This window comes from Pteropus vampyrus, unplaced genomic scaffold, assembly GCF_000151845.1.
Source record: "Pteropus vampyrus isolate Shadow unplaced genomic scaffold, Pvam_2.0 Scaffold324, whole genome shotgun sequence".
NCBI lineage: Eukaryota > Metazoa > Chordata > Mammalia > Chiroptera > Pteropodidae > Pteropus > Pteropus vampyrus.
The window spans coordinates 713,182-721,671 of NW_011889105.1; the positions used below are offsets into that span (position 1 = coordinate 713,182).

At 40.2% G+C, this 8,490-nt stretch overlaps 1 pseudogene; it reads left to right on the forward strand.

The window, feature by feature from the left end:
* Nucleotides 1-1,539: 1,539 nt before the first annotated feature.
* LOC111730623 lies at nt 1,540-1,650 on the forward strand (annotated as a pseudogene).
* The last annotated feature ends 6,840 nt before the right edge of the window (nt 1,651-8,490 follow it).

The window sequence follows — 8,490 nt, forward strand, 5'->3', positions numbered from 1 at the left end:
TGGGCAGGAAAAGAAGTGTATCTGGGGATCTAAGAATTAATGTCTTTCTCTCTACGCACTGGTGACTAAAATCTACACGGAGTAGAGCACAATTTATTAGGCTGTCGGTGGTGGCTCTTTTCACAAGTTTATGAGATCCGAGAGCTTGTAATTTTCTTTACTTTTAGGTAAATTTTAAGTTACAAATAGGACTATGACTATGTTTTACATTTTGGGAAGGTGATTTAATTTACTCTAAACTCTGCGCATCAACGTGTGCCTTATGAAACCAGCAGCATTGACATCACCTGAGATCATGTGACAAATGCAGAATTTTGGCCTCTAGATCTACTAAATCAGAAAGTGCCTTTTAACAAGACAATTCTGTATTTCCAGGAGACACCCAGATGATATTCATGGTACCGGTCTATAGAACACATGTTCAGTAGCAAGGCTCCAGAGAGTTCTATCATATTTCTAGCACTTACAAATTTTACTCCTTATAGGAAGCCAGGTTTGGGGTGTGTCCTTCTGTATCCTTCAGTGCTATTTAGACCTACCCATTACTTCAACAAGCCAAGAACCTATGACAGGAAATTAGACAAAAAGCAGAACCTAGGTAATGACAGATGGTGGCTGTTCCCAAAGAGATATAGGGGATCCTTGTCTTGTGGGCCAAAGTGCATCAGGTATAAGGGACGTAGTTTACAGTCCAGCTCTGAGAAATGGTTAATTGCCTCATAGAGAAAACTCACCAAAAAACAATTTTCATGTGGAGAACGTTGCCTGCCCAGACCTAGCCCTGTTTAGATAGAGCAGAAAGTGGAGCCTTGAGAAGAAATCACATCAGTGAGGGTGTGATTAAACTTCTACAATATAGAGAAAGAGCCCTTGATTGGGAGACAGGAGACTTGGATACTGGATTTTGCTCAGTCACCAACCAGATAAAGACACGGAAAGTTACCTGTCCTCACCCAGTTTTAGTTCCCTCGTCTGTAAAATATTAACCAGCCCTTCCCTTTAGTATCTAAGAGCTCAGATGCTCTAGAATTGGTTGCAAAAACTGCTTTTGCCACAAGAGGGAGTTATCTTTCTGAAATCATAGAAATTCTGTGTATTGTCCTAATGAAATAATTTAGGCAAACCGTAACATTTGAGCACCCAGAAGTAACTGGTCTTTCATAAACGATTAAAACAGATTAAAAAACTCATTAATTTTTTAAAACTTAGATTAAATTATGACTAATTCCTTGCTTGAACAAAGCAAAAACGGAGACTACTTAGAAAGACCAACAAAAACATAGATTGAGAGACTGTAAATATAACCAAGGGGGATGATTCTGACTTTCCTCCTCAGTTTCATTAAGAATTCAATGCCTGCTGAGTACTTCTCGCCTTCACAAACTGGCAAATCGTGGGGGTGTCCTGGCTCTATGACAAGAGTTTTATGTGGCTGAGAATAGATATGAGACTCAAGGTATGTCTAAATGACAATAAATAACTCTGGCAGGGAATAAACTGGTACACAAGGTAATGGGAGGTACTGTTTATAAGATTCCAGTCTATGGCCATGCTACCCTGAACAAGCCCGATCCCATCTGATCTCGGAAGTTAAGCAGGGTCGGGCCTGGTTAGTACTTGGATGGGAGACCAGCTAGGGTGCTGTAGGCATAAAACATAAAAAATAAATAAAAAAAGGGATTGTAAGCCGACAAGGTCCTTGCAATCTGTGAGGTCAACCAAGGGTTGCCTCGTCTTAAAACAAACAAACAAACAAAAGATTCCAAACATCAGCATGGAAAGTGAAACATTTCATCAAGATTCATCATATTGCCTCTACAAGAAATGTTTTAGGTACCCTAATGTTACGTGTCACGTGAGCTCATCCCTTAGCTGAGCTCCCATTTGTCCTGGATCTCGCAGACCCCTAGATCTGTAACTGATCTCACTGTTCTTGTTTTCCTCTACCCTCCTGTGTTGTTAAAACGAGTTTTCCAGGCTGAAATCAGTTGACTTGTGTTAACCACTTAAAGGAGAGAAATGGGATGTGACGTTTTGGCTAGGGCTGGGAGAAGGGGAAGCGCTAGCTGACTTTTGGGGGACTTCAAATGGCATCTGTCCTCTCTGCCTGACTAGAGGGTATGTCTCAGAGCATTGTGCCATTTAAGAGCTGGAAGGTACCCTCAAGACCACCTAGTAGTCCAAGACCAACGTTTCCCACAGTGTAGAGAGTCTTATGCCACGGACAGGGTAATAACTGAATTACAGAGGGAGAAAGGTAATTTTCTTTCCAGATCTCAGGCATTTCTTCTAAAGGCCTCAAGAAAGATGGCTCAGTCTTATGCTGGAATGTCTCTGAAACTCCTCTAACAGTTGTCAATTTCTCTTTTTTAACAAAGAAGGAGACCTCAAAAATCAAAGCCTTCAACATGTAATACCATATAGCCAGAATATCCTGGTACTGCTTCATTTATTGTATTTTTATGATCGTGTTCTGTTTACGGCAATGATATTGGTTTTCCATCCATGGCGACATCAAATCTGCTTTTTAAAAAAAGTGAGTTGACTTAAAAATATTGTATAAGTAATAGTACAGGTAGTGCCTAGATAAATAAAAAATTATGCAGAAGGTACCAGGAAATAGAGAGACTTGACAGTAAATGCTCAGCTCTGTCTTCTGACTCTGTGGTAAGTTCTCACATGTGGTGGGTATCTGCTTCTATGATGGGATTGGCCACTAATGGGTTACTTCAGTCAGGCTGACACGGAAAAACAAATGTGCCCTAATTTTCTTTCAACTAGTCAAGTTTTTACTTCATTACATATATTAAATAACTCATACTGCTCCTTGGAGACAAACAGGGAAAAGAGGAAAATTCCTTTTGTGCCAAATAATACAGTTCTATGTTAAATCCCATCACAGCCCACAGGCAAAATCCCATAGCTGCCAATGCCATTTCAAAGAAAGTTCTCCATTTCCATATCCCTGTAGCTCAGAGTTAATAGTACTTGGTTTACCTAATTACAACAAATTCTTTACAATAATAATCCTTACAACTAGTGCTTTCTCTGGCCCTGAGCCAGACACTCAATAAAGCAAAGAACTAACTGTTATTTCCTTTAGTCAGGAAATCCTTTTCCTATTACCTTGGATATTTCTTATAATTTGTATGTTTATCATCAACCGGTACAATCATACTCCTTGAATTATGTGAGCTCCTTGAAGGCAGGGGTCTCTTTTGTTTATTGCTATATTCTCAATGCTTGGAATCATGCCTGCTCTTCAATAAATATTTGTTGATTAACTGATAGATTAATTAACTGCACAGGAGGGAACAAATCTTGATTTGAGGGAATTGCTTGTCTATGCAAAGCCAACTGGAACATCTGCTCCATGTAGGTGCACATCGCAGAAGCAGCTTTCATCTTCAAGAGAGAGATAAAGAACACGCTAGCAGGTGCAGGCTATGCTCGGCTTGGGAAATCATAGATTCCAAAGAGTGCCAGAGGTTCTCTACTCATACTGAACAGTGGACCCATCCCAGGTTAAAAAAAAATGCCTAATAATTGTCCAAGGCCATCAGGAAAGTAGATTGGTTGGCAATTCATTGCATATCATTAATAGGTAGTGTTCTTCTTGTGAAATAATACAGAGTTTTCGAAGTCTCCTGAGAGTACTGTGATTTTGGTTTTGTTTTGTTTTAGCTAAACATTCAATTGGTTTAATGCTCACTTTGGACTTTATGTTGCCAACAAAAACAGTTCACTTTAGTTCAGTGGAAAATATGAAATCAACAGGAAAATTCGGGATCACAGATAAAACTGTTGGTTTAGAAGAGACTGGTTCCTCGAGTCTCACCTGTAATCACAAAGCTTAGTTTTCTTAAAAGATATTTAGGTGTCAGAGAGCATTGGCAATACAATATGTAGTCCCTGACCTCAAGGAATGTAATCACGGCTGAATGGGAAAGACAGACAGGTGAGCCAGTAACTATAATTCATATGTGTCACAGATCTTACAAGAGGAAAAAGTGCATGGTGCATGAGGGAGGGGCATGTCTCTCTATAACTTGGGGGTGGGGGCCAGCGAGAGCTTCTGGGGCTAGATTAATAACCTAACGTTCTTGTAGGACTTAGCCAGTGAAGATGAGTGAAATGTTCCATGAACAGAGAAGAGCTCACTTCCTTTAAACAGGTCTCATCATGTTTCCATTCTCAGGGTTGCCTTCTATCTTCTGCATCCTGTTCCTGTACAGCCCTGATGTGTCATTACAAAGAAGGAAAGATTGTTGCTATAGACTGAATGTTTGTGTCCCTCCAAAATTCATTTGTTGAGGTCTTAACCCTCAATGTGATAGTAATTCAAAGTAGGGCGTTTGGGAGGTAACTAGGGCATGGGCCCTCATGAATGGGATTAGTGCCCTTATAAGAAGACACAAGAGATCTGATCTCAATTCACCATATGAGGATATAGCAAGAAGGCAGCCATTTGCAAACCAGGAAGCAGGCCCTCACTAAACACTGAATCAGCAGGCACCTTGATCTTGGACTCCCAGCATCTAGAACTGTGACAAATTAATGTTTGCTGTTTAAGTGACCCAGTCTATGGTATTTGTCATAGCAGCCTGAGCAGACTAAGACTGGCGATAAACTTCAGGAAGACTCCTCAAAGGCCAGCCAGATTGAACCTATAAGGGGTAAGTGCTCTTTAATTACCTAAAGGGATCTGAAAATATGTGGGGCAGAGGAGCTACATGTGCTAAGTCTCAGAAACAAAATAGCAGGATTCATTTAGAGAACCAAACTAAATCTGTGTGGTTGGATCAAAGAGCATGTCTGTGCTTTAGGCACGAGGAGGTGCGGAAGGGAAGGAAGAGACAGCAGATAAGTTATGATAGGCAGTCAGGTGCCAGATCATGAAAGGCCCTGCTTGCTAAACTGCTGCCTTTGAAAGTTAACCTAGAGTTCATGGTGAGCTCTGAGCAGAGAAGTAATATCACTACGTTTGCATTTGGGAATGATTGTTTCTGACAGCATTGTGGAAGATGCATTCAGAAAACAAATCCAAAGGCAGGGAGATGGGAGTTAGGAGTTAGCAAAGCTGAAGAGAAGAACAAGGCCCGAAGCAGTGGGAACAAGAGGAGGCAGAATTAATAGAATTCAGTGGCTGGTTGGCTGGATATTGGGGATGAGGGCTATGTGAGAGCAAAAGTCTGTGCTGACCTTTAGGTCTCCAGATCTGACCACTGGGTGATAATGATAGAGACAGAAAACAAAGGAAGAAGCGGGAGAGTGGGAAGGAAATTTAGCTTTGGACACATTAAACTGAGGTGGCATTATACAGTTGGTAGTCATATGCACAACAGGTGCCCCAATAACATCATTCAATGTCATTCTGTTATAACGTTGATGAGATGCCACAGGAATTTAATTCTTGTTTATATCAGTTAGCCTGTGGTAAAACTGTTTTTGTTATACATCATTTCACTCTAAGTTGCAGAACCTATCAACGATGTTGAGGACTCACTGTTATGGGCGATAAAATATTATTAATTTATTAAAGTTTACATCTTCAGTAACTGAGTAGAGCTGAAAATGGGTCTGAGGTGAGACAAGCATGCTAAAGTGGAGTTCCCATCTTTCATTTATTCCTTTGACAGTAGTATCTTTCTACCAAAACACCAACTTGATGGCTATCACCTTTGTTCCTCCAGAATCACGCACATAGCTATTGCTCAGTATTTCCTAAATGAATACATGACCTCTCTGGCGGTTTCCTAGGCCATGTAAATACTTTAATCTTTCCCCCCCTCATTAGTTGACATTCCATCTGGGAATTGGGCATTGACATTCCCAATTCTCATTTATATTCTCTTTTTCCCTATCCTTGGAGCTTTGACAGAAGCCACTAGAGGGTGACATGACAACACCCGCTTCCGTGGCTCAACAGAGAAAGCCTCCCTTCCTTATCCAGCAAAAGTCAGAATGGCAGGGGATACTCAGGCACCCCGTATATATCCACAAAGAGAAGAGGAAGATGGTGACACTAAGAAGCAAAGCATGCAATTGTCTGTGGATGACACCATTACCATACCAGAGACAAGAAACTTCACATCTCTGGACTCTGTGTTCTCATCTATAGAATGGGAAGACGATACTTGTTTTTGCTTACCATGTCTATCTTTACAAAGTTTATGAGATATTATATAATGTCTATACTCTGATAAAAACACAATGTCAAACAGTTTTTTTAAAAAATTGTTTTTTAAAACAGTTTAGTTTCTTAAAAAAATACACTCTTAAAAAAGTTAAGAGTTAGCATGAAGTTTTGAACTGAATTTTGGTAAGGAGTTTGGCAAATAAAGCGAATAAGAAAAAAAAACTTAGCGGCATAGATGAAACATTAGTTCACTCTTTGACTTATTAAACAAATACTCCTTGGGTGCCTGGTGCTACAGCAGCAAAATAAAGAGCTCACCTTCCCACAGCTTAAGTTCTCATGAGGTTAGGAGTTGGAGAGACAAGCACATCTTGTCAGAGGGTGCTGAGCACTGTGGGGATAGAGTGTCTGGAACCACGTGCTGTTAGTAATCACGATCATTGTCTACACTCCTGTGTTTGCACCACGCTTCGCATCTTCCAAAGCACTTTCCCACTCATTGTTTCATTCTTCACATCACAGGGAGTACAGATGTTTTAGGAGATAGGAAAACGGAAGTTCAGAGAGGTTGAGCTCAGGATGCAGTATCATGTAAGTGGGCGGTCTGGTGGTAAAGCACAAGGTTTTGGCTTCAGAAACACCAGTGTCCTCAAAAAAGATCTGATAAAGAAACAAGTATCACTTGTGGATTGATAAATTGATAGCATTTAAAGTAAAACCCGTGCAACGATCAAGCTACTATGTATATGTTTCCGCTCATCTCAAATTGGTAAGAAGGGCTTTGTTCCCAGTAAAAGGAGTTTGTAGGAATCAACAGCAAGTAAGGAGAGGATCCTCTGGGGGGAAAAGATGTTGAAAAACTTGGCCTCTTCTTGTGATCCTAGAGGGACACTCTCAAGTCAATCCTCTAGTGTGGGAGGGAGCCCAGAGGGACCTCTAGATATACTTCTCACTGTATATCCCCAAGACCCCCCATTACCCTGAGGAACCCCTTAAAAGAGCTGCTGTTTTGGTCCTGAAACGTCTAGATTTGGAAGAGTCTGTATTCCTTCAACAGCAACTTCTTCGGCAACTAATTCTAAGCACCAGAAAGGGTAAGTGATCAATAAATATTCATTAACTAGCTAGATAAATGATTTTAATAACATAAAAATCATTTTACATTACAATGCTGCCTGTATTATATCTGCATTCATTTGCCAGGTTTCTGTCAATAAAACAGGTGTTTCACTAGAGCACATCTCTTTGGTTAATAGAAAGATATTCCTTTATTTTCGGAAAACAAGTAGAGCTTGGTGACTGCAGAAAGCTTCTTGCTACTGACTAATTATATGTATCCAACTGTTCATCGAAGAAGATAATGTAACCCCTTTAAAATGCTGGCATTGGAGTCTTGCAGGCCCATCGTACTCAGTTGGTTTAGAGGGACAGTAAATACTATTGAATTTAAAGGTGACAACTTCTGGCCTCAAGGTCTGTCTGAAGTCCAGAACCAGATGTGCTATCTGATATAATAATACTATATATATTTCCTTACAATTTAATAAATACATTTTAATTTTATTTAGGTAATACTTTTTTCATCCCTTTATATGCCAGACTTGTTGGCTTTGTTTAGAAATGTAATCTTGGACATTTTTGTGAGGACGATTTGCGGGATAGGAAAACAAACGAGGATCCTGACACCTAGGCCATCTTCACTTTTCTTTGGATCATATTCTATGAAGAGAGTGTCTCCCTGCATAGCTGTTGTACTGCTTTGCACATGCAAAATGTTATGATTACTGTTGCTTATGTTTTGTGCTGATTGAGTTAGAAAAAGAAAAACACAGAGAGGAAATTAAATTGGCAATAGGGTCTCAGCAAGGAGAAACAAAAGCAATATCTGAGGATTGCTGTCGTCTCTTCAATACAGAGAGGTGTCAAGGAAGAAGAAAAAATATCTCCTTTGACACATATCTATGACAAAAACGACATTTTTGTCATTGCAAATATGACTATAATTATGGCTATGTTTCTGTCTTTCCAGACACCTCTCAAGGAGATGACAGAATAGTCTGCATAGTGTTAGAGCAGCTGAAGCCATGGTTTAGGAAAACGATTTTCTCAGGGTGCTGAGGCCTGGGATTGAATGAATGAATGGGTAGTGGGGATGCTGATTTTTGGAAATTGGCCCTTCCCTTCCGGCTGGCATGTTTCAGAATGGCTGTTATCTGGGACAGACCTATTCATTTGATGAAAGGGTGAGGTCATTGGGATGCCCCCACCCTTCCTACATTTACAATGCTGAGACCTTTTCTACTAGTGTCAGATGCCAAAACCTGGTAAAGGGTGGAGTCCACCAATCAAAC